A 27,760-nucleotide genomic window follows, 5' to 3' on the forward strand; every position below is an offset into this window, starting at 1 on the left:
GCGTGTAGAGTTGCAGGAACTCGGCCGGGTCCAGGGTGCCATCTTAGCGCGGGAGCAGGTCGGGTTTGAACTTGCAGGTCCACGCAGTTGTAGAGATCAGGGGCGATGGCGAGGCACCCTACTGTCCCGAAGGGGTAACGCGTGCGGGGGCGACCTAGTCTTGTTGCTCCAATGGGTCTGCTTCGAGTGGGACACGCTCGCCGCGCGGGATTAGCAGCATTGGGAGTGCGTGCGCGTCGGCGCATGGCCGAGGAACCACCTGACAACTTGCTTCATCTCCTAGCCTCGCCCTAGGTTCGTGAGGCCGGTCACGAGCACGTGCTTACTACCTGAGCTCGGGGTGTGCGCCACGCTGCGGCGGTGCAGGTGGCGCGTCTTGCTTCTCGTTGTTCGCTAGGGACGGTTGGGGTCAAAACAAGCAGGAGAGCGCCGCGAGATCACCGACAGCGGCGACGAGCTCCTCAATGCGCTGGAGCCAGTCGTTGTGGCGGTCAGGGGCAGGCCAGTAGCGGAGCAGCTCGGCAGCCAGGGCAAGTGCGTGCCGGCCATGAGGCATCTCCGATCAGGCGCGCGAGGCCGACCAGGAAGCCTGTTCGACCGACGGAGTGGCGTTGAGGCCGTCGGGCTGCTCGGTAGCCGGCTGGGAGTAACATTGTTGTTCTTGAGCGTCGGGGCCCGTGGCGGCGTTCACCATGGGTGATGGTGACCGGCGCGCATCGGCAGGGCTCGTAGGCGTCGTTTGAGAGATGCGGGTGGTGCGACACTTGGTGCGAGCCCGGCGAGCGTCAGCCAGCGGAGCGGCAAAGCTTGGAGGAAACCTTGACACGCTCCCTACCCAGCGTGCCAAATGTCAGATTTCAGGATCCGCAAAACCCTAAAGATTCGAACTCAGGGGTGTGCACGAAGATCTCTCGTGGGCTCGCATGACCTAACTCTCTACTCGGTGAGGATGGCAGAGAACTCACTCGATGGTGAGGAAGACACAGAACACGGGAGTTTACCTAGGTTCGGGCCGCTGAGAAGCGTAATACCATACACCTGCTTTTGTGGATTGCCTCTCGTGGAGGTTTGTGGATGAACTAGTACAGTGTTCCAGGGCCTCCGGAGGCTGGGTGGCCTTTGTGTGGTGTCGGTGTGCCAATGAATGGATTTCGTGTCCGTCTACGAAGTAACCTACCCACTATATATATTGGCGGCCCCAGTCCCTTTCCCTTATCATTTCGGCGGGAAGGGATCCCACAATGGCCAATTTTGAAGGGGAAAAGGGGAACATGCTCCCCTGCCCAAAGGTGGTCTTCGCCTGCAAAGTGGCTGTCAACGCTGCAGGGACGGGTCGAGGGATGACGTTGTCCTGCTGGTGGGCGGCGATGGCTTTGTTGCACTAGTAGGGAAACCTTTGGGAGATGCCTTGGGAACCCCGGTACGTCCTTGCCCCCTTTGCACTAAAGGGGAAATTGCTCCATCCTGCTGGCTGCAGCTCACCTGTCCTTCCCCCGCATTATCCTTGACTCCCGAGGCTGGACCTTGCCTCAGGATATCTGCCGCTCCGGAGGGGTCTTGATGAGGCCCCCTGTGGGTCTGCATGTTGTTCCTCCTCGCGAGGGCCTTGCCTTGAGTGGTACCGCGCCCAATTGTGCTTGCTTGATGAAGTAGGCCAGCCCTGGGCCACAAGCAGGCACGTCTGGGTACCCCCATTCCCAGAACACCGACAATCAGCAAGTGTGCCTTCAAACTGCCACGATCAAGAGGTTCCAAAGTTACTCCTTCTTTGCATCTTGTACGCGGACATCTAATCAGAGTTCGATTATTTGCATACATGTCCATCATCGCGGATTGCAAGTACTGCTCCACCTTCCTTCCACTCACCTTCATGACTCCACGGTAGAACAAGCAAAAGGATTATAAACAAAATGCATGCATGCATCAAATTCATATAACAATTTGGCATGACCCTTCCTAAAAATAGGGCATGTCGAGTTTGCTCGAAATTCACCGAAACGGAAATAAATCGACATTTGAGCAAAACATAAGAAACTCACGGGGCATGTTACTCACACAAATCCCTTCTTATCGCAAACACACATATTCCCATTATTGACATGCAAAAACTTTACTCACCTATTTCCCGAGAGAGATTGTGCACGGTTAGATCATTAGGGCCTTCGCGGCGTATATGGATCGAAAGTGGATGGCTAAATCGCTAGCTAGATCTAGTTGTTGGGAGGAGAGATGACTCTAGCTAACTAATGGAGAGGGGGAGAGATGATGTAGCTAGATCTATATGTATGGAAGGAGGGTGATCCAAATAAATGTGAAAGATAAAGCTAGAAGAGGCCCTTTATGGAGGAGAATTAGAGTGGAGGGGGACATTAATGGGGAGAGAACAGAGCTAGAAGGAAGAGATAAGAAGGGCAATACTGGTGGAGCAGTAACATAGAGAGGGAAGAGGGGAAAGGAGGGGAGAGGGAAAAGCGGGGAGAGATGGGGTGTGTGCGGGTGAAAAGCATCCACGTGCCACGTGTAGTAGTAGCGCTTCTCTGGAGTAGCACTTTTTCCAAAGGTGCGTTGCTACTACAGCTACCGTCGATGGGCTCGTTGGGCTGCCCTTAGCAGTAGCACTTTTTGTATTTCCAGCGCTACTGCTAAGTAGCAGAAGCCCGTGCTAGATTCCAGTGGTACTAATAGTGTCCTACTGATAACGTTTTTCCTACTAGTGCAAGAAGTTGAAGGCAAGGATGGGGCACAGGAGAATGGGTGGTAAATTGTGCAAAGGAAGAAGATGGTGCGGTGAACATTGTACTTTGTCAGTTCTCTCCTGCAAGGGGCTAGATCATGGTACTCCGGGATACAGACACTACTCTTCTGGCTCCTTAAGGCCTCTTGGAAGCTGCACCACTACTTCCAAGTGCATAACATCACCGTCGTCACCCGCTTCCCGCTGCAGTGCATTCTCAGAAACCCGGAGGCAGCAGGCAGGATTGTCAAGTGGTCTATGGAGCTAGCGAGTTACGATGCTTTGAGAGTACACCAACCATTCAGAGGAGAGCCCTCGCAGAATTCATTGTTGAATGGACACCAATGCTAGATGAAAAATCCTGGAAACTGATCTTCAGGGGAAGGAGGAGCCTGAAGAGTGGGTATTTTACTTTGATGGGGCTTTCTTGGTGCAAGGCGCTGATGCCGGTGTGCTGCTTGTCGCACCCACCAAAGAGCACCTCAAGTACGTGATCCAAATGCACTTTTTGTGGGAGACATCGACGAACAACACAATGGAGTATGAAGGTTTGATCGTCGGACTACGAGTATCGGTTGACCTTGGTATCAAGAGGATGATAGTACGAGGGGATTCTCAATTGGTTCTACGTCAAGTGAACAAAGATTACTAGTGTCCTCCGATGGAAGCGTACATCAATGAAGTGAGGTAATTGGAGGAATGTTTTGACAGTCTACAAATGGAGCACATCCGCCATGCAGAGAATGACATTGCTAACGACCTCTCAAAACGGGCAGCTCAGAACTCGCTTGTGGAACGGGTCGCTTTTGTACTCCGACTTACTCAACCATCCGCCAGACTATTAGATCAGCGAGCCAAGGTAATAAAAGTCAACTTCGGCTACTCTTTCCCGACAGAGACACTAGTGGCCGCCAAGAAGATTATGCTCCCATGGCAAAAGAAACACCTTTAGTCCTTCTCTTTGAGCCCCTGGCTCCGGCATGGGCGTGGCAGATCGTCCAATTCTTCCAAACCGGAGACCTCCCTGAAGATCAAGAACATGCCAAAAAAGTAGCCCGACGGTCAAGTATGTACCAGTTCGTGGACAACATTCTGTATAGAAGACGACCAAACTGGGTGAAATTGAGGTGCATCTACCGGGAGGAAGGACAAGAGCTATTGGCAGAGATACATGGATGGACATGTGGAATCCACATTGGGTCATGGGCCCTTACCGGAAAGGCGTTCTGGCAAGGTAACTATTGGCCGTCCGCCATCCAAGACGCCTTGGTGGTGGTGACAACATGTGAAGCATGACAATACCACACCAAGCAAAGACATCAGCGCGCATAAGCTCTTCAAACCATACACCTCTTCTGACCATTCTCAGTATGGGAGCTCGACATAGTCCGCCCTTTTCCCGTGCTACTGGGTGCTTCGAGTTCTTGTTCGTCACAATCGACAAGTTCCCGAAGTGGACTAAGGTGGAACCAATGAGCAAGGTAATGGTGCTAGCAGTAGTCAAGTTTCTCAGAGGAATAGTCTGTTGTCTTGGCTTACTCAACAGGGTCGTCACCAGCAATGGCAGACAATTAACCAGCAACAACTTCGTGCAATATTGTCAAGACGTGAGCACCAAGCTCTGTTTTGCATCGATCGCTCATCGAATGACACATCCCTGAATCCCTATTAGAAAATAGCAAGTTTGTGATCATGTCTTCTTCATTGCATCCAAGTAAATGAAATGAAATGAAAAGCAAAGCAAAGAAAACAAAAGCAAACCCTAGCAACTCTATATGCAAAAGCAATTCAAATTTGGTGGCAAATTAAAGAATCCAAGATGGCGCGCCCATGCACCTATGTGCGTGCCTGGCTCGCCCGGATGAGCTGGAGAGGGAGGATAAGCCTCCCTGGGCTCGTTCCCATCCTCTCCCCCTCCTCAATCGCCCCCTGCGTCTCTCTCTCTCGGCCGACATTGCTGCGAGCTCGAGCTCGAGCTAGCCACCGCTCCAAACATCCTCGCTCGCCTCTAAGTGCGCCGTTCGCTCCGCTTCGTCGAGCTGGTCGTCCCTGCCAAAGGAGAAGAGCTCCTCGTGACCTGCATCGCCCTCATCATCGTCGTCTTCCACCTTCGGCCGCAGGCAAGCCACCGTCGATTCGTTGGATCCAATGCCTCCCCTAGCAGCCTGAGCCTCCCATCGTCACCGCAGTGAGCTCCGGAGTGTTTCCCCCCATCTTTCCCTCTCTTTCCCGAGCTCTAGGCCCAGTTTCACCGGAGCCCAATGAGGAGCGCCGTTGTAGCTCCTCGCCGGTGACCCTACGGTGACCGGTTGGTCCACCCGGGGATTGCAACAGCTCCAGCTCGTCGCGTAGATGCTCTAGGAGCCCAACCCCGTGTGATTTGCCCCCGTTTTCGATGACCTCGACGATGGCCGAGCTTCGTCCGCCGCCAAGCTCGTTGCCGGGGTTGATTCCGGCCACCCCAACCCCTAGGGTTTGCTCCATCGTGCGCGCCATCGAGTGGTCGTTCTCCCAATGCCTTCCACCGCTCGATTGGTCATCGGAGACGTGTTTCCAACGCTCTCCGCCGTCCCTGGTGCTGCCGGAGGCTCACCGCCGGCGAGATCGACCTCGTGCTAGTGGGTTCAACCCCCCTGGGCCTATGATAGGTGGGGCCAGCCCCAGACTAATTAGGTTTAGTTAAAATAAAAATAGAAGTTTTATTAAAAGTTAAATAGCCACTGACATGTGGGTCCAGCTCTGTTAAATAACTAATTAAGTTTAAACTTAATCTAAAACTGGCCAGAGTCACTGACTAGTGGGTCCCACTGGTCAGGTTTGACTTTCAACGGCCAGCTGACCTGCTGATGTCATGCTGATGCAATAAGTCTAATTCTGGTTTTAAAATAATTCCAGAATAATTGCAAAACTTTGGAAATTCATAGAAATTTGTATATTACTCCAAATCAGACAAATAATATATGCAAATAGATTAGAAAAATTCAATGAACATAATGGTGCTACTTTCGTGCATGAAAAACAAAGTTATAAAACAACATCAGATCAAATCAATTAACTAATTACGTTAAATATGCCATTTCAAATAATATTTGAATTTGGATTTCAAACCAGATGCAAACTAAGGTTTCACCAACCACACTGAATCATATCAGCCTTCATTTCATGCCATGTTCATGCATCATGATTGTTGCATATGATTGTTATTAATTTTATGTTGCTATTCGGTAGGACCCACCCCTCCGGATACGATTGAATATCCGACGGATGGCTATCACCCCTGTGCTGAGCAACAAGGCAGGAAACAATTTTGATCATCCCGATAAATCCCACGTTTCGCTCCTGCACTTATTTATTGCATTAGGTCAAAATGCTTTAAATGATTTTACCAGGTTAGTTGAACCCATTCCTTTGCATGACCTGTCTTTATCACATTAAGTAGCTAAAGCTTGCATCCTAGCATACCTGGTAGATGATTGAGCCATGATGTGTCTTATTCTACTATGCATGCTATGCTTAGAATTGTGTCTGGTATGTCATCTGGGTGATGAATAGGATCGTGAGAATGTGTTCAGTTAATGAAGGTTGTGTGTTGAACCTGATTTGGTAAAGGTACCGGTGAAAGGCTATGTAGGAGTACATGGCGGTTTGTTTCATTACAACCGTCCTTAGGAACTGACTTCCGTGTATGTAACCCAAGACGAGATACTACCACATGCTCGGCCCTGAAATATGACCCCGCTCGACTTATTAATCGCCTAGTACTCGGTCCAGGAGTTGCAAGTAGTTTCTGGTGTTTATAGTTATGTTGGAGGCCGTGCATAGTGCTGACCTTAGAGGTGGGCTATGATGCGGTAGGCAGTGGCATGGTGTACCAAGTGGCACCTAGATGGTAGGCTTGGGAACCCTGCGGACATCGTTTGGGGCCGTGGCGGAAACCTTCGCCAGACTTCCGTGCGGGTTACCCTCAGATAGGCGATAAACCTGGACTAGGTATTAGCATGGTTAACGGTCGTGGCCAACTCCCTCGCTGGGCTTCCGCTTGAAGGTTGCCGAGGTGCATGACGTGCACATAGCGATAAGTGGCGAGAGTGCGTTTGAACAAGTACACCCCTGCAGGGTTATGATCTATTCGAATAGCCGCGTCCATGGATATGGACTACTTGGAAACATATGTTGTTCATAGACAACTATAATGGCTACTCGTAAAAGTATCAAGATAAGTGTGAGTGTCGTGGATGACATTTCCGTAGGAGGACGGGAATGATTCCATGATGGTGTATTGTTGCGGAGTTAGTGGACTCGTGTGCGAGAAAACATAGTTGTCAAAACTATTTAAAAAATGTAGTCTTGTCTAGCCAAGAGTCAAAGCTGGCTTTCTGCTTGAAACCCCACAACCCCTTGTTGATACATTTGCATGAGTAGATAGGTTTGTTCTAAAGTCTTGCTGAGTACTTTTGAACTCACGTTTGCTAAATAAATTGTTGCAGAGAATGTTAATGATCCTAATGGTGGGTTCTATCTAGACGTTGACGACGACGAGTAGCTGGTGTCCCAGCTACGATCTGGCCCTAGGTTAGGTCTGTAGATAGTCAGGCCATGTGCCTTTTACCTTTCCATCTGTTTGTACTCAGACAGTTTTAATCTTCCGCTGGCTTGTAAGACTTGTTTGAATGACTTGTGATGATGGGTCGTGAGACCCCTATCTGTGTAATATTATGTGTGAGGCTCTTCCGAGCCTTCAAAATAAAGTTTGTATGTTTATGTTTATGTTGTGATGCCATCGATGTATCTATGCATATCGGGTATGCCATGCGTACATCTGTTGTACTTGATATATATGAGGTTAGAACACCTATTCGTATGCCTTAGTAGCACTCCTTATGGGGAAATGGCCCTTTGTGTTTCCACCGAGCGATGGTAGTTCGCTACTGCTCCGGACACACTGGTTGACCGGCATGTGTCCTTCTTAGCTGTTGTGTCTGTCCCTTTGGGAAATGTCACTCGGTGTAATGGAGTCCTCGTAGCTTGCTACGACTTGTCTACACTCGCTGATGAGCGACACCTGCTTTGCTGGGTCATGTATGCATGTCCCTGTATGGTACTGCCACTTGTGTTTATGACTAGACATGTTGACCCGGGTTCTTTGACATCGGAATGCTAGCGACACAATTTCATACGCTAGTCAAAAGGCGCAAACGGTCCTGGCTAAGGTAAGGCTGCAGCCGTGGGGATAACCGTGCGTGAGACCGCAAAGGGATGTGATGTGTTACAGGCTGGATTCCTATGGCTTAGGATCGGTGCTCCGACAGCGTTGGTATAAGAGCCTGACTGACTGTAGGATTACCAAGCCAAACTGGTCGAAGTTGTGTCTAGAACTTCTCTAGTTATATATAAGGGAATTGTTTGTGGAAGGGAACATAAGATTCTTGCTTCTCTTCTCAAGTCATTCTATTCTGGTCATCCTTGTCTTTCCCGCGGGGATTAAGACTAGGTTACTTATCTTTCTCTTATGATCATGTATTACTGATCGGTAAATTATAGGATAACGAGTCGTGAGTTTGGTAACCTCGCTCGCTATGCAACTGAAGAGGTGTCAACTGATGCCAAGAAGCAAGCAAGATTCCGTAAGGGTCTGAGCCCTGAACTTCGTGGTGACCTGCGCCTCCACGCATGTACAAGCTTTCAAGCTCTTGTCAACAAGGCTATCTATGTCGAGACTGGTCATACCGACTATAAAGCCACGAAGAAGCACTCCCGTGACTCTGGCTCCTCATATGGTTCCGCGTTTCCAAAACGCAGGCTGTGGGTTCCAAATAGTTCTCTGCGGCCAAGATATACCACGAGGCCATCGTATGTGGCGCCTTAGGCGGATCAGACCAACCCTCCAGCAAAAACCTATGGTGGTCCAGCTAGCAATGCTGCACCACGTGCCAATCAGGTGATCTGTTACAAGTGCGGAGAACCAGGGCACTACTCACGAGACTGTCCCCAGAATATAGGTGCCAAGCAACCTGGAAAGTCCGTTGGGCAAGGCAAGTCGGGCAAAGCTTACTATGTGAAGCCAACTCCTGCACGTGGCCGAGTGAACTATGTTTCAGAAGAAGAAGCTGTAGAGGATCCCGATGTTATATTGGGTACGCTCCTTGTCAACCATCACCCAACGTCTGTTCTTTTTGACACTGAGTCATCTCATTCTTTCATATTAGAAAGTTATGCACAGTTGCATAACATGTCCTTTTGGGATATGCCAATCCCATTGGTCGTCCAAACCCCTAGTAGTAAGTGGGAAACCTCCAGGATAACCTATGATAATGAAATCCTAGTAGACAGGCTAGTTTTCCTAGCATCTTCGATAGCCCTGAAATCTTCGGATATCAATATCATCTTGGGTATGGACTAGATGTCAGCTCATTATGCCAAGATTGATACTCATTCTAGAACTGTTCAGCTTACCCATCCCACGGGTGAGATAGGTAATGTCTCTACTCGAGTTGCCAAATGCCAACTCTATTCCCTCAATGCAAATCCTCTTCCAGAACTTGAAGACATTCCGGTAGTCCGTGACTTCCCCGATGTTTTTCCAGAAGAACTGCCAGGAATTCCACCTGACAGGGATGTAGAGTTTGTGATAGACCTTGTTCCCGGAACTGTTCCAATAACCAGAAGACCTTATAAAATGGCACCCCTCGAGCTAGCCGAACTTAAGAAGCAACTAGATGAGGCCTTGAATAAAGGTTTCATTCGTCCTAGCTCTTCTCCTTGGGCTTGTCCCATCCTCTTCGTCAAGAAGAAAGATGGAACGGATCGGATGGTTGTAGATTATCGACTAGTTAACCTAGTCACCATAAAGAACAAGTATCCGCTCCCCAAGATCAACGATCTGTATGATCAGCTCATTGGACCCTCAGTCTTCTCCAAAATGGATTTGAGGTTGGGTTACCATCAAATCAAGATCAAGAACGGGGAGATTCCAAAAACGACTTTTGTCACTCGTTATGGCCAATACGAGTACACCGTCACGTCCTTCGGTTTAACCAATTCCCCAGCCACCTTCTGTCGCTTGATGAATTCAATCTTCATGGAGTACTTGGATAAATTCGTCGTGGTATACCTCAATGATATTCTCATCTACTCGAAGAACATGTCGAGCATCTAAGGCTGGTATTTATGAAACTTCGAGAGCATCGCCTTTATGCCAAGTTTTCAAAATGTGAATTTTGTTTACCAGAAGTGACCTTTCTAGGCCACGTAATCTCTGGTAAGGGTATTGCTGTCAATCCCAAGAGAGTTCAAGCCGTCCTAGATTGGACTCAACCTAAATCGGTTAAGGAAGTTAGTAGTTTTCTTGGACTAGCGAGCTATTATCGCCGCTTTGTCGAGAATTTCTCCAAGGTTGCAGAGCCTCTAACTGAACTCCTCAAGAAAGATAAGAAGTTCGAGTGGACACCACAGTGCGAGCATAGTTTTTAGGAAGTGAAAAGACGCCTGACTTCCGCACCTGTGTTGCTACCACCAAATTTTTCTAAGGACTTTGTTATCTATTGCGACGCCTCGCGACAAGGATTAGGTTGCATTCTCATGCAGGATCGTCATGTGAGTGCATATGCATCTCGACAGTTGCGTCCACATGAGGATAACTATCCCACACATGATCTTGAGCTTGCAGCTGTAGCCCATGCACCTAAAACCTGGCGACATTACCTTCTTGGTAATTGTTGCGAAATATTCACTGATCACCAAAGTATTAAATATATCTTCACCCAGCCGGACTAGAATCTCAGGCAAAGATGGTGGGTTGAGTTGATCACAGATTACGACTTAGGGATAACTTACACCCCGGGGAAGGCCAATGTCATGGCTGATGCAGTAAGTCGTAAGTCTTATTGTAACAATTTGATATTACAACGAGGTCAACCACATCTCTATGAGGAATTTCGGAAATTAAACCTCCACATTGTTCCTCAAGGATTCCTTTCTAACCTGGTGGCGGAACCTAATCTTAGGGATCAAATCATAGGTGGCCAGAAGCGTGATAAGGGTATATCACGGATTAAGGAGAATATTATTAGCGGAAACGCTAAGGAATTCTCCATGAATGATCAAGATGGTGTGTTCTTCGAGAATCGTCTAGTGGTTCCTAAGAATCCACATCTAAGGCAGTTGATCCTTAAGGAGGCTCATGATTCTCCTCTCACTATTCATCCTAGTGGTACTAAGATGTATCAGGACCTACCCCAGAGGTTTTGGTGGACTAGGATGAAGAGAGAAATTGCTGATTTCGTTGCGAACTCCGACATTTGTCGTCGAGTTAAGGCGGAACATCAGAGGCCTGCTCGCACCCTTCAACCTTTAGCTATTCCTGAATGGAAATGGGATAAAGTCAGTATGGATTTCATCACTGGATTTCCCAAGACCAAGAAAGGAAATAATGCTATCTTTGTGGTCATTGACCGTCTTTCCAAAGTAGCTCATTTTCTTCCATTTCGTGAGAGTATAATAGCTAGCCAGCTAGCAAAGTTATATATCTCTCGAATAGTGTCTCTTCAAGGTGTTCCTCTGGAGATTAACTCAGACCGTCGAAGTATTTTTACTTCTCGCTTCTGGGAGAGTTTTTAGAATGCCATGGGGACTCACCTATCTTTTAGCACTGCTTTCCATCCTCAATCAAGTGGTCAAGTAGGAAGAGTAAATAAAATCCTAGAAGATATGCTCTGAGTTTGTATTATATCATTTGGTACGAATTGGGAGAAGTGCGTTCCATTCGCCGAATATTCTTATAACAATAGTTATCAATCAAGCTTGGGCAAAGCCCCTTTTGAAGTTCTCTATGGACGAAGATGTTGAACACCTCTTAATTGGTCAGAAACCGGAGAGAGGCAACTCTTTGTTCCGGATATGATCCAGGAAGCAGAAGAGCAAGTTGGCATTATCCGTGAAAAGTTGAAAACAGCCCAGTCTCGTCAAAAGAGCCAATATGATCATCATCATAAGGCTATGACCTTTGAAGTTGACGAGAAGGCTTACCTTTGGGTTACACCTTTGAAGGGTACCCATCGTTTTGGTATCAAGGGCAAGTTGGCTCCTCGTTATATCGGTCCTTTTCGCATTCTTGCCAAACGAGCAGAAGTTGCCTACCAATTTGAACTTCCTCCGCATCTTTCCAAGGATCATGATGTATTCCACGTCTCGCAACTCAGGCGTTGCTTTTCAGTTCTTATCCGCGAAGTGGACCACGAAACACTTGATCTCCAAGATAACCTTTCATACCGAGAATACCCTGTTTGTATTCTTGATCAAGCTGAGCGTACCACTCGACGTAGAAACCTCAAGTTTCTTAAAGTTTAATGGTCAAATCATTCTGAAAAGGAGGCAACATGGGAAAGAGAGGATCGTCTTCGACTTGAGTATCCCGCGCTATTCCCAACGAGTTCCAAATCTGGGGACGAGATTCTTTTGAGTGGGGTTGAGTTGTCACATCCCTGAATCCCTATTAGAGTATAGCAAGTTTGTGCTCATGTCTTCTTCATTGCATCCAAGTAAATGAAATGAAATCAAAAGCAAAGCCAAGAAAACAAAAGCAAACCCTAGCAACTCTATATTCAAAAGCAATTCAAATTTGGTGGCAAATTAAAGAATTCAAAATGGCTAGTAGAAAAGTTCATCATTTCTGATAAATGTTGAAAACAAAATATCAGGGGTGAAATATATTTTCAAAATGCTTTTGGCATTTTATTTTAAATTTCAAAGTTACCGAAATCAAGTATATAATTGATTTCAAATATTCTAAAGTTTCCAAAAATGGTGAAACTTTTATATATGTTTGGAAATATTCCAAATAACACCTCAGCATGTTTCAAACTACCTTAGGAATAGTTTGGAGCCAAAAATAAAACAAAACAAATTCAGAAAGGATTTAACAGAAACAGAAATGAAAAAAGTGGGAAAAGAGTTACCTGACGCTCACCTTGGCCCAGGCCCAGCTCCTCCCTTTCTGTCGTCTTCCTCCTTCGCCAGTCAGAGCAGGAGCTGGCCGCCGCTTCTCCCGGCGCGCCCACACACCTATGTGCGTGCCTGGCTTGCCCGGATGAGCTGGGGAGGGATGATAAGCCTCCCTGGGATCGTTCCCATCCTCTCCCCCTCCTCACTCGCCCCCTGCGTCTCTCTCTCTCTCTCGGCCGCCGTTGCTGCAAGCTCGAGCTCGAGCTAGCCATCACTCCGGCCGTCCTCCCTCGCCTCTGAGTGCGCCGTTTGCTCCGCCTCGTCGAGCTGGTCGTCCCTACCAAAGGAGAAGGGCTCCCGAGCCCTGCATCACCCACGTCACCGTCGTCTTCCACCTTCGGCCGCCGGCATGCCACCGTCGATTCGTCGGACCAGTGCCTCCCGAGCAGCCTGAGCCTCCCCTCGTCACTGCAGTGAGCGCCGGAGTGTTTCCCCCCATCTTTCCCTCTCTTTCCCGAGCTCTAGGTCCAGTTTCACCGGAGCCCGACGAGGACCGCCACTGTAGCTCGTCGTCGGTGACCCTACGGTGACCGGTTGGTCCACCCGAGGCCTACAACAGCACCAGCTCGTCGCGTAGATGCTTTAGGAACCCAACCCCGTGCGATTTGCCCCCGTTTCCGATGACCTTGATGATAGCGGAGCTTTGGCCGCCGCCAAGCTCGTCGCCGGCGTCGATTTCGGCCACCCCAGCCCCTGGGGTTTGCTTCATCGTGCATGCCATCGAGTGGCCGTTCTCCCAGTGCCTTCCGTCGCTCGATTGGTCATCGTAGACGCATTTCCGACGCTCTTCGTTGTCCCTGGTGTTGCAGGAGGCTCACCGCCGGCGAGATCGAGCTCGTCGCCGGTGTGTTCAACCCCCTTGGGCCTATAATAGGTGGGGCCAGCCCCAGACTAATTAGGTTTAGTAAAAATAAAAATAAAAGTTTTATTAAAAGTTAAATAGCCACTGACATGTGCGTCCAGCTCTGTTAAATAACTAATTAAGTTTAAACTTAATCTAAAACTGGCCAGAGTCACTGACTAGTGGGTCCCACTGGTCAGGTTTGAATTTCAACGGCGAGTTGACCTGCTGATGCAATAAGTTTAATTCTGGTTTCAAAATAATTATAGAATAATTGCAAAACTTTGGAAATTCATAGAAATTTGAATATAACTACAAATCAGACAAACAATATATGCAAATTGATCAGAAAAATTCAATGAACACAATGGTGCTACTTTCATTCATGAAAAACAAAGTTATCAAACAACATCAGGTCAAATCAATTAAATGATTAAGTTAAATATGCCATTTCAAATAATATTTGAATTTGGATTTCAAACGAGATGCAAACTAAGGTTTCACTAACCACACTGAATCATATCACCGTTCATTTCATGCCATGTTCATGCATCATGATTGTTGCATATGATTGTTATTAATTGTATGTTGCTATTCGGTAGGCCCCGCTCCTCCGGATACGACTGAATATCCGAGGGACGGATATCACCCCTCTGCTGAGCAACAAGGCAAGCAACAATTTTGATCATCCCGATAAATCCCATGTTCTCGCTCTTGCACTTATTTATTGCATTAGGTCAAAATGCTTTAAATACTTTTACCACGTTAGTTGAACCCATTCCTTTGCATGACCTGTCTTTGTCACAGTAATTAGCTAAACCTTGCAACCTAGCATACCTGGTAGATGCTTGAGCCATGATGTGTCTTACCCTGCTATGCATGCTATGCTTAGAGTTGTGTCTGGTCTGTCATCTAGGTGATGAGCAGGATCGTGAGAATGTGTCCAGTTAATAAAGGTTGTGTGTTGAACCTCATTTGGTAAAGATACCAGTGAAAGGCTATGTAGGAGTACATGGCGGGTTGTTTCATTGGAACCGTCCTTAGGAACTGAGTTCCGTGTAGGTAATGCAAGACGAGATACTACCACATGTTGGGCCCTGAAATATGACCCCGCTCGACTTATTAATCAACTAGTACTCGGTCCAGGAGTTGCCAGTAGTTTCTGGTGTTTATAGTTATGCTGGAGGATGTGCATAGTGATGACCTTAGAGGTGGGCTATGATGCGGTAGGCAGTGGCACGGTGTACCAAGTGGCACCCGGATGGTGGACTTGGGAACCCTGCGCACATTGTTTGAGGCCGTGGGGGAAACCTCGGCCGGACATCCGTGCTGGTTACCCTTAGATAGGCGATAAACCTGGACTAGGTATTAGCATGGTTAACAGTCGTGGCCGACTCCCTCGCTGGGCTTCCGCTTGAAGGTGGCCGAGGTGCATGACGTGCACATAGCGATAAGTGGCGCGAGCGTGTGAAAATAAGTACACCCCTGCAGGGTTATGATCTACTCGATTAGCAGCGTCCGCGAATATGCACTACTTGGAAACATATGTTGTTCATAGACAACTATAATGGCTACTCATAAAAGTATCAAGATAAGTGTGAGTGTCATGGATGGCATTTACGTAGGAGGACGGGAATGATTCCATGAAGATGTGTTGTTGTGGAATTAGTGGACTCGTGTGCGAGAAAACATAGTTGTCAAAACTATTTAAAAAATGTAGTCTTGTCTAGCCAAGAGTCAAAGCTGGCTTTTTGCTTGAAACCCCACAACCCCTTGTTGATACATTTGCATGAGTAGATAGGTTTGTTCTAAAGTCTTGCTGAGTACTTTTGTACTCACGTTTGCTTAATAAATTGTTGTAGAGAATGTTAATGACCCTAATGGTGGGTTCTATCTAGACGTTGACGACGACAAGTAGCTGGTGTCCCAGCTACGATCTGGCCCTAGGTTGGTTCTGTAGATAGTCAGGCCATGTGCCTTTTACCTTTCCATCTGTCTGTACTCAGACAGTTTTAATCTTCCGCCGGCTTGTAAGACTTGTTTGAATGACTTGTGATGATGGGTCGTGAGACCCCTATCTGTGTAATATTATGTGTGAGGCTCTTCCGAGCCTTCTAAATAAAGTTTGTATGTTTATGGTTATGTTGTGGTGCCATCGATGTATCTATGCATATCGGGTATGCCATGCGTACGTGTGTTGTACTTGATATGTATGGGGTTTGAACACCTAGTCGTATGCCTTAGTAGCACACCTTACCGGGAAATGCCCCTTTGTTTTTCCACCAAGCCATGGTAGTTCGCTACTGCTCCGGAGACATTGGTTGACCGGCATGTGTCCTTCTTAGCTGTTGTGTCTGTCCCTTTGGAGAAATGTCACTCGGTGTAATGGAGTCCTTGTAGCTTGCTACGACTCGTCTACACTCACTGATGACCGACACCTACTTTGTTGGGTCATGTATGCATGTCCCTGTACGGTACTGCCACTTGGGTTTATGACTAGACATGTCGACCCGGGTTCTTTGACATCGGAATGCTAGCGACACAATTGCATACGCGAGTCAAAAGGCTTAAACGGTCCCGGCTAAGGTAGGGATGTAGCCGTGGGGATAACCGTGCGTGAGACCGCAAAGGGATGTGATGTGTTACAGGCTGGATTCCTATGGCTTAGGATCAGGGTCTCGACACCCAAGGAGCAACAGCCAAGCAGAGGGGGCGAACGCTGAAGTGTTGCAATGCCTCAAGACGAGGACTTTCGACAAGCTGCATAAGCATGGAATGCACTGGGTTTATAAGCTACCGACAGTTCTTTGGTCAATCCGAACAACACCAAATCGAGCTACCGGCAAGACACCCTTCTCCCACATCTACGGGGAAGAAGCTATGATCCCCACAGAACTCACATACGGGTCACCTCGAGTGCAGGACTTTGATGAGGACCAACAAGAGAGGCTAGAGCAAGACGATGGCATGCTCCTCTAGGAATAGCGTCTCCAGGCCACACTGCGTGCCGCTAGATACTAGCAGGCCCTATGCCTCCTATCTTAATCGCAAAGTGTCTGCCAGGAGCATGGAGGAAGGCGACCTTGTTCTTTGATGGATTCACTCTACAAAGGGATCCAACAAGTTGACACCAAAATGGGATGGCCCTTACCGGGTGGGACGAGTCAAAAGGCGTGGCATTGTCCGTGCGGAGACCGAATATGGCACCCCGATGCTGAACTCGTGGAATAGCATGTATCTTTGCAACCTCATGTCAAATCATGTAATCCTTTCTGCAAAGCCAAGTGATGACCCTGTGCATAGTAAATAAAGCTAGGTATTCCCCAACTTCTTGTCAAAATGCATATTTGTGTTATGTATTTTTGCAGGGACTGTTGTGCTCGCTCACTACCTATCCAAGGTGTATACAGGGCCTGCAAGGTTTCTTATCTCCTCTATTTTATTTTCTTTCTTTTTCGCAAAAGGAAGATAAGCCCCCTCCCCCCAATTACAAGCATACCTGGGGAGGGTATCAACAAGGACACCTACGGACGCGACAAGAACCACCTTGCGACAAGTAAATGATGAAACAAAAAGCTAGGTTAAATTTTTTCTCAAAAGTTTCCCGCAACCCGGTTGACACTCGTGTAAAAAGACCTGTACCCGGAGGGCCTTCATTGGAATTATTGTGCGCTTAAGTGTTTTGAGATTGCTCGACACACGAAGCACACACGGCAAGGGCAACGAATAGATCTTGCCGACAGCAGCACCACCAATGGGACATTAAGGACTCGATCCCGCCCCTGGTGAATACGCGCCATGGCGAGCGATGCATAGGAACCCTATTAGAATTGTTGTGCACTTCGATGTCTTGGAAGAACACCTCAAGTAGTTGCGGCAAGGACAGTGGGACGATCCTCCTGGCAACAGTTTGGTAAGCGTACCCAAAAAGCATAAGAAATGAGTATACGTGAGTGTGAGTTCACGACAGGAAAAGAGAGAAGAAAAAGAAGGAGCAAGTTTTCGTGGAAACAAGATGACAATTCATAACGCCTAATAGGGTAAACACCCAGTGTTTTCTTTGCATGATTTCTCACAGGATTACATAGGGTGCTACCTAGACATGGAAGGACATCTACCACTATGAAGTGGCGACCAGTCCGAAAATGAGGCCTCGCAGATGGAGCACCAATTTCGACCAGCCAAGCTAAGACGCAACGATGCCTTCCGAATCCCGCCACGGTACCATGAAGTCTACTCGGAGTCGTCGCCTTCGATCTTCGTGTCGGGGAGGCTATCATCGTCCTCATCATCAGTGGAGGTGTCGAGCCTGCTGGAGCTGGAGCTCTCTGCACAATAATCCAGCCGACTTCTAGAACAACCGAAGAACCTCATACAGAGCATTGTCTCCCCGTCATAACTGAAGTGCATAAGATGCTCCGGACCCAAACCACGGGAGCACGCGAACGACTTCCATCCTCATGTCAGAAATATGGCACACTGTCCATTACAGTATCCATCCACATGGAGCCACTAGCCCGCGGGCCTACTGCCTTCCATCACTACAAGAAATATGTCAACTAAAGACCTCATGGCAGTGACGCTCGTAGAAATGGTCGTAAATCTATGACCTTTTGAGAGCAATTGGTCGTAAGATGTCCGGAGGGGTGCTAACCCTAAAAACTAACGACCATTTTCATCAGAAAGGTTGTAACTTCCTTACTGGAAATGGTCGTAAAAAGGATAGGTTGGTCCTCTGCCTAATTTGTAGCTAACTATGACCAATATAGATGGTCATAGCTACGACTAGGTGCCACATCATCAGTTTTGCCTACATGTCATGTCCATGTGTCAATTTTTTCCTAGTTTGTGAAGCAACCTACTATTCTGTCGTTAAAACATACTCGAGAAATTCTCATAAATACTTTGGATCACATATTCCTCAAATATCTGAAAACCTTTCCTTCCATAGTTCGGAAATAATTCAGCAGTATTCATTTTCTTATTCTGTTCAAAATAGCACTTTGTAAAGGAAGTGTTATTTCTAATTTTTTGATTGCCCTCAAAATTTTTGGGCAGTCTTTCCTATCCAAATCGTTGCCTCATGAAAACGTTCATAACTATTTTCCTAGTAAATATTTTTGAGCAAATTTCCAAAGTTTGTGTTCAGCTAACAGCTTTGTGAAGGAAGTACTAGCTAAGAATATCCTAATGAGTTGAATTTTTTTCCACATCTTCTATATGCCCAAACCATAGCTCTCCACAAAATTTGAGCCCCATCTAACAATCCATGTGAGCTCATCATCCTATCTTTGTTTCTGGTAATATTTTCAGTTTGTGAAGCATCTACATTTTATATTTCTTTATAGTTGATGCAAATTTACCACGGCATGAAAATGACCATATAACCTCACACCACCAAACTTTTAGCTCATTTAATTTAGCCACTTTCCCTCAATATTTTTGCCAATATTCTGTTCACTAGGGAGCATTGTGAAGGAAGTACAATTTTTGTTTATCCAAATTATATGAAATTTTTACACTGCCTTAATGTGCCCAATTATCATACTCCTCCAAATTGCAGCTCAATCCAATCATCTACGAGAGCCCGGTTTCAATTACCATTTTCTCTCCAGATTTGCACATTGTGAAGGAAGTGTCACTTTGGCATGTCCAAATGGTATAAATGTTTCACAGTGCCTTCCTATGCCTAAATTAACATCATCCACCAAATTTCATCTCAATCCATTCATCCATCTGATCCGAGCTTCAACATCCATATTTCTGCATAGTGTGGTACTTTGCAAAGAAAGTGTCACATAGGTTCATCCATTTGAGCTAAAAAATTGGCAAGAGAATCTCCTTAATAGATGATCATCCTCATCCAAAATTTAGGCCCATTGTCTATGTGCATTTCCCGCACCGCTAATCAAACACTTGGCTACTAATTCATGTTTGAGCTTAGTTCGGTCTCCTCGTGAGATTCTTCTATTGTATTCTTCTTCCTATGACCTACCGAGGGAGTGTCCAACCCACCAGACATGCCTATTCCACCCAGAATGTGTGACACCGCAACGGTGAGGCAGTGAGCACGTGGTTGGCATGCAAGTTTACGCGATCTAGAGTTGGGGCCCTCGACCACCATACAAACCTTGACATCAAGCTACCACACCATGTATTTTTGATTACATAGATACTTATGTACCTATAAATGATTTTTTGGGAAAAATAAATAGCAAACTATAAAGCAGATGCAGTTCAAATTTAACCCGTTTCCAACTATATCGGCATGAATTTATCCTTTTCACGAGAGGTGGATAAAAGCTTTTAACACCCAACCATTTTGTCAATTGTACATTAAATATGGCCTAGTATTTTAGAAAAAATGATTTGGTCCAATTTTGAAGAAAACATATGGTATTTCCTTCACAAAAAAACTCATTTTGACCACTTGAAAAATGGAAAATGAATTTTTCATACAAGGAAAATGAAAACTTCCTTAATCAACATTGTTTGCCATTTCAACTAGTATTTTAGAAAATTGTCGGAGTCCAATTTTTCATAAGTTTTTGGTACATTCTTCATAAAAAAACCATTTTGCCACTCCAAAAATGATTAAAAAGCTAGAAAGATCGTAAACGCATACAAATTGGTCCTCATCCATAAAATGTGGTCTAACTCTAGTGAAAATTTGTGTATTGCCCTTTTGCAAAATATTTTCGATAGATGCTTCACAAAATTCCTCTATTTTTAGTAGTTGAAAACTATTTTAAATTTTTGATTTTCTGAACCAATGAGAAATCTTCCCACGGATCGAGGACATGGCGTCCATCCATCCATCCATATCTCCAACCCACATCCCTCTATCCATCTATCTATAGAAAAAACGAGATACCCCACTGCTGCCTCTTGAGCTTGCGTTGGTTTTTCCCTTGAAGAGGAAAGGGTGATGCAACACAGGAGCAGTAAGTATTTCCCTCACTTTGAGATCCAAGGTATCAATCCAGTAGGAGAATCATGCCAAGTCCAGAGTACATGCGCAAACACAAACGACCTTGCACCCAACGCTATAAAGGGGCTGTCAGTCCCTTCAAGATTGATTGCAAAGTGAGATCTGAAGGCGGAAAGTGCAACGAAGTAAAAGTGTAAGGCTGAAAATATGATGTGAAGTAGACCCGGGGGCCATAGTGTTCACTAGAGGCTTCTCTCAAGATAGCAAATATCACGGTGGTGAACAAATTACTATTGAGCAACTGATAGAACCGCGCAGAGTTATGACGATATCTAAGGCGATGATCATACATATAGACATCACATCCAAGACAAGTAGACCGATAATGTCTGATCTACTACTATTACTCCACACATCGACCGCTATCCAGCATGCATCTAGTGTATTGAGTTCATGACGAACAGAGTAATGCCTTAAGCAAGATGAAATGATGTAGAGGGATAAACTCAAACCAATGATGTAAACCCCATATTTTTTCCCTTGATGGCAACAACACGATGCGTGCCTCGCTTCCCCTTATATCACTGGGTGAGGTCACCGCATGGTATGAACCCAAAACCAAGCACTTCTCCCATTGCAGGAATCATAGATCAAGTTGGCCAAACAAAACCCACAACTCTAAGAGAATTACAAGGATATGAAATCATGCATATAAGAGATCGGAAGAAACTCAAATAAGATTCATATATAATATGATCATAAATCCACAATCCATCCGATCTCGACAGACACATCGTAAAAGAAGATTACATCGGATAGATATCCATGAAGGTCATGGATAACTTTGTATTGAAGATCCAAGACAGAGTAGAATCCATCTAGCTACTAGCTACGGACCCGAAGGTCTATGGTGAACTACTTACGCATCATCAGAGAGGTCATTGTGTTGATGAAGAAGCCCTCCGTATCTGAATCCCCCTCCGGCAGGGCACCAGAACGTGCCCTACATGGGATCTTGCGGAGACAGAAGCTTTCGGCGGCGGAAAATTATTTTCGTGGATCTCTCTCTAAGTTTTGGATTTTTTCAGGAATTTATAGGCGGAAGAGGTAGGGCATACAAGCCACACAGGGCCCACAAGACTGCTAGGCGCCCACCTGTCCGCGCCTAGGGGGCTTGTGGAGTCCCCTGGTGGCCGCTGCCTTGTTTCCCAAGTCCCCCGCGTATCTTCTGTTCTGGAAAAAATCTTTTCAGAAGTTTTATTCCGCTTGGTCACCGTTTAAAATCCTCCTTTGAAAAGGGTCAAAAACACGGAAAAAACAGGAACTGGCACTTGGCACTGAGTTAATAAGTTAGTCCCGAAAAAGATATAAAAGGCATACAAAACATCCAAAGTTTGACAAGATAATAGCATGGAACCATCAAAAATTATAGATACGTTGGAGACGTATCAAGCATCCCCAAGCTTAACTCCAGCTCGTCCTCGAGTAGGGAAGTGATAAAGACTGCATTTTTGATGTGACATGAATGTTCAGATCCGTAAGATTCAAAACAATAGTTTTCTATTGACATGAAAACAATAATACTTCAAGCAAACTAGCAAGGTAATCATGAACTTTCGAAATAACAAGGCCAAAGAAAGTTATCCCTACAAAATGATATAGTCTGGCTACGCTCCATCATCCCCACACAATTAATGTAAATCATGCACAACCCCGGTATTGGCCAAATAATTGTTTTCGCACTCTTACTTTCTCAAACCTTTTTCAACTCTCACGCAATACATGAGCATGAGTCATGGATATAACACTATGGTGGAATAGAGTGTGGTGGAGGTTGTGAGACAAAAAGGAGGAGATGGTCACATTGACTTGGCGTATCAAAGGGCTATCGAGATGCCCATTAATAAATATCAATGTGAATGAGTAGGGATTGCCATATAAAGGATGCACTAGAGCTATAAGTATGTGAAAGCTCAAAAGGAGAACTAGTGGGTGTGCATCCAACTTGCTTCCTCACGAAGACCTAGGGCAATTATGAGGAAGCCCATCACTGGAATATACAAGCCAAGTTATATAATAAAGATTCCCACTAGCATATGGTGGTGACAAAACGAGAGGCTCTCAATCATGCAAAACGTGGTGCTATTATGAAGCACAAGTGTGGAAAGAGATAGTAGCATTGTCCCTTCTCCCTTTTTCTCTCTTTTTTTTGTTTGGGCTCTTTGGCCTCTTTTTTCCCTTTTTTTGTTGTGCGCAACTTTGGCCTCTTTTTTTTATTACTCACATGGCACAATGCTCTAATAATGATGATCATCTCACTTTTATTTATTCACAGCTCAAAGCTTAGAACGATGATGACTCTATAGGAAAAGCCTCCGGCAGTGTACCGGGATGTGCAATAATCTAGCTTGGCGTATGACGTTTCAACATCTTGCTAGCTATCTTACGATCATGCAATGGAAATATGAGAATGTCGGCACAAGTCATGAGATGGAACGGTGGGAGTTGCATGGCAATATATCTCGGAATGGCTATGAAAATGCCATAGTAGGTAGGTATGGTGGCTATTTTGAGGAACGCATATGGTGGGTTTGTGCACCAGCTAAAATTGTCCGGTACTAGAGAGACTAGAAATTGTGGAAGGTGAAAGTGCATCTATACCATGGACTCACATTAGTCATGAATAACTCACATACTTGTTGCAAAAGTTTTTATTAGTAATCAAAACAAAGTGCTAAACGCATACTCCTAGGGGAAGGGTTGGTAGGTGTTAACCATCGCGTGATCCCGACCGCAACACAAAGGATGACAATCAATAGGTCAATTATGCTCCGACTTCCTAACATAGCGGTTCACCATACATGCATGTTACGGGAATCACTAACTTCAACACAAGTATTTCTAGATTCACAACACCCTACTAACATAACTATTAATATTACCAAATCCACGTCTCAAAACTTATTGAGAGGAATCAAACTTCTCTTTCTACTCAATGCTCACGAAGATGGAAGTTTTATTGTATCCTCTTTGGGTACCTATCACCTTTGGGACTACTTTCATAGCACAAGCCAACTACCAAGTTACACACCGTCGTGCTCTAAAAGATCTAAGTGAAGCACGTAGAGAAACATTGTCTAGCTCAAAAGATATAAGTGAAGCACAATGAGCATTCTAGCAAATTCACGATGAGTGCATGTCTCTCTCAAAAGGTGTGCAGCAAGGATGATTGTGACGCAACAAAAATAAAAGACTCCTACGATACAAGACCCTCCAAGCAAAACACATATCATGTCGTGAATAAAAATATAGCTCCAAGTAATGTTACGGATGGATTGAAGACAAAAGAGGGGATGCCTTCCCAGGGCATCCCCAAGCTTAGGCTTTTTTGTGTCCTTGAATTTGTCTTGGGATGCCTTGAGCATCCCAAAGCTTGATCTCTTTCCTCTATTTATCCTTTTTTCCATGAGAACATCACCCAAAACTTGAAAACTTCACAACACAAAACTTAAACAGAAACTCGTGATATCATTAGCACAAGAAAACAAACTACCACCTATTTTAGGTACTGTAGCAATATTGATTTCTATTTATATTGGTGTTAGATTACTGTATTATCACTTTTCCATGGTTATTACCCCCGATACTATCCATAGTTTATCAAAACAAGCAACCAACTCAACAAAAAACAGAATTTGTCAAAAACAGACCAGTCTGTAGCAATCTGTATACTTAGTATACTTCTTGTACCTCAAAAATTCTGAACAATTACAACAGCCTGGGAAAAAGGCATATCAACCAACAGAAAAAAGAATCAACTAAAAATCTCTTTCTGAATAAAAATTAAAAATAATTTCGTGAGCAAAAAGTTTGTGTCTTTTTCCAGCACGATCAAACAACCATCACCAAAACTAGTCATAAAGGTTTTGCTTGGCTCAAACACAAAAAGAAACACAAAAAACACAATCATAACAGAATTATTATGGTGTGGACGCAACAAAACACAAAGAAAAAGATAAATTCATTGGGTTGCCTCCCAACAAGCGCTATTGTTTAACGCCCTTAGCTAGGCATAAGGCGATAAAATCACGTATCGTCGTCTTTGGTGCTCAAACCATAAGTAGCGTGATCACTCATCATCTTAAGGCTTTCATATCTCTTAATAGATGGTTCACCACTATTTTTAGGGACAAAAACAGACTTGGTGGCCTTATTGTGGGCAAAATTTGGAGTGTTTTGCACAGCGGGAAAAGCGGAACCCAAGTTGGTTATAACATCCTCTAGTTTGCCAATCCTAGCGGAACCATGACCTATTTTTTCGTTAACTGTGGGTTCCCTCTCCTTTAGATTTTTCAAAGTCATTCCCACCTTGGATCCATACTGAGTGATTTGATTGTGGATCTTTTTATCCAAATTCTCAATGAGTTAAATTGTAGCAACTTTGTTTTCAATGATATCCAGCCTACGCATCACATGTTCCAAAGTTAAGGTGGTTCCATTAACCATGAGTGGGGGTGAGCCTACCAAATTTATCAAAGCACCATAAGAATAAACGGTATGGCTACCCAAGAAGTCTCCACCTACGATGGTGTCAAGAACATACCTATTCCAAGTAGAAATACCCACATAAAAGCTACGAAGCAGGACAATAGTAGATTGCTTACTCGTAGATCTACTCTGAGCATTGCAAATCCTATACCAAGCGTCCTTTAAGTTTTCTTCCTCATTTTGTTTGAAATTGAGAACTTCGTTCTCAGTTGTATCGTTCGAAGCGGTGGGTCTAGCAATGAGGACAGGAAGACTATCCCACTCAAGCAGGCAGAAAGCAAGCGAGAGAAAAGGGCAAACAAAAAAGGCAAAACAAAAAAAGAAAATATTTTTTAATTTTTTGTTTTTCAGAAGTGTGGGAGAGGAAAATGAGAGGCAAAAAAAAAGTAAATGCAAGAGATGAGTTTGTGACACTTACTTGGATGAGTTCTTGACTTGATCCTCCCCGGCAACGGCGCCAGAAATCCTTCTGCTGCCTCTTGAGCTTGCATTGGTTTTTCCCTTGAAGAGGAAAGGGTGATGCAGCACAGGAGCAGTAAGTATTTCCCTTAGTTTGAGAACCAAGGTATCAATCCAGTAGGAGTATCAAGCCAAGTCCAGAGTACCTGCGCAAACACAAACGAGCTTGCACTCAACGCTATAAAGCGGTTGTCAATCCCTTCAAGATTGATTGCAAAGTGAGATCTGAAGGCGGAAAGTGCAACGAAGTAAAAGTGTAAGGCTGAAAATATGATGTTAAGTAGACCCAGGGGCCATAGTGTTCACTAGAGGCGTCTCTCAAGATAGCAAATATCATGGTGGGTGAACAAATTACTGTCGAGCAATTGATAGAACCGCGCAAAGTCATGACGATATCTAAGGCAATGATCATACATATAGGCATCACGTCCGAGACAAGTAGACTGATACTGTCTGCATCTACTACTATTACTCTACACAGCGACCGATATCCATCATGCATCTAGTGTATTGAGTTCATGAAGAACAGAGTAACGCCTTAAAAAAGATGACATGATGTAGAGGGAGAAACTCAAACCAATGATGTAAACCCCATCTTTTTACCCTTCATGGCAACAACATGATGCGTGCCTCGCTACCCCTTCTGTCACTAGGTGAGGTAACCGCACGGTATGAACCCAAAACCAAGCACTTCTCCCATTGCAAGATTCATAGATCAAGTTGGCCAAACAAAACCCACAACTCGAAGAGAATTACAAGGATATGAAATCATGCATATAAGAGATTAGAAGAAACTCAAATAAGATTCATAGATAATCTTATCATAAATCCACAATTCATCGGATCTCGACAAACACACCACAAAAGAAGATTAGATCAGATAGATCTCCATGAAGATCAGTGAGAACTTTGTATTGAAGATCCAAGAGAGAGAAGAAGCCGTCAAGCTAGTACCTACGGACCCGAAGGTCTATGGTCAACTACTCACGCATCATTGGAGAGGTCATGGTGTTGAGGAAGAAGCCCTCCGTATCCGAATCCCCCCTCCGACAGGGCACTAGAACGTACCCCAGATGGGATCTTGCGGAGACAGAAGCTTGAGGCGGCAAAAAAGTATTTTCGTGGATCTCTCTCACAGTTCTGGATTTTTTCAGGAATTTATAGGCGGAAGAGGTAGGGCAGACGAGCCAGAGGGCGCCCACAAGCCTACTAGGCGCGGGCCCCCCTAGCCGCGCCTAGGGGGCTTGTGGGGTCCCGTGGTGGCCTCTACCTTGGTTCCCAAGTCCCCCGCGTATCTTTTGTTCCAAAAAAATCTTTTCGGAAGTTTTATTCCGTTTGGACACCGTTTAAAATCCTCCTCTTAAAAGGGTAAAAAACACACAAAAACAGGAACTGACACTTGGCACTGAGTTAATAAGTTAGTCCCAAAAAAATATAAAAGACATACAAAACATCCAAAGTTTGATAAGATAATTACATGGAACCATCAAAAACTATAGATACGTTGGAGACGTATCACCCACCCGCAGCCCAAACCCTAGCTCACCTTCCCATCGCATCCTTCATCCCAATCCAGTCCTCTCCGCTCCGCTAGAGCCACCGGCTCCCCCACCTCCGATCCAGTCCCACCACCAGAATCTTTTCCCAGATCCGGCGCCGCCACAGGCTCTCCTCTCCTCCTTCTCCCATATCTGGAGCAGCCGAGCCTCTCCAAGCCACCCGCGCTCGCTGACGCGGCCTTCTCCCCGACGGCCAACGCCGACGCGGCGGCGGTCCACGCCACGCGCAACCTCCGCACCTTCCGCGTCCACTACGCCGTGATCCGATGGGCCCTGCTGCTGGCCACCCTGCCCCCCTCCACCGCGCCTCCATGCTCTTCCTCATGGCCGCATCAAAGGACCTGCTCCTCTATAGGGGCCTCCTCCGGGCCTTCCCCAACTCAACGCTCCTCCACCGCCTCCTCCACCGCCGCCTCGTCGCTGTCGTCTTTGTCGTCCTCGTCGTCGCCGACCTCGCTGCAGCTGATGCCATACCCAACATCATCATAGCTCATCGTCGGCGTCCCATCCTTGTGCTCCATGCTGCATTCCGCGTCTGCAACAACCTCGATCTCGCTACCTCCACCGACAACGCTGGAGGGGCGGAGGACAAGGAGCGGACGAGGATGATGGTGGAGAAGAAGGTGGACGGTGACGTGGAGATGGGGCCGACGCGCCTCTCCGCCACGGCGGCCGCTGCCAAGTGCTAG

The 27,760-nt window shown here is 45.9% G+C and overlaps 1 pseudogene; it reads left to right on the plus strand.

Annotated features, from left to right (window-relative positions):
- The first annotated feature begins 105 nt into the window (after positions 1-105).
- LOC123441734 lies at positions 106-27,760 on the plus strand (annotated as a pseudogene).

Source organism: Hordeum vulgare, chromosome 3H, assembly GCF_904849725.1.
Source record: "Hordeum vulgare subsp. vulgare chromosome 3H, MorexV3_pseudomolecules_assembly, whole genome shotgun sequence".
NCBI lineage: Eukaryota > Viridiplantae > Streptophyta > Magnoliopsida > Poales > Poaceae > Hordeum > Hordeum vulgare.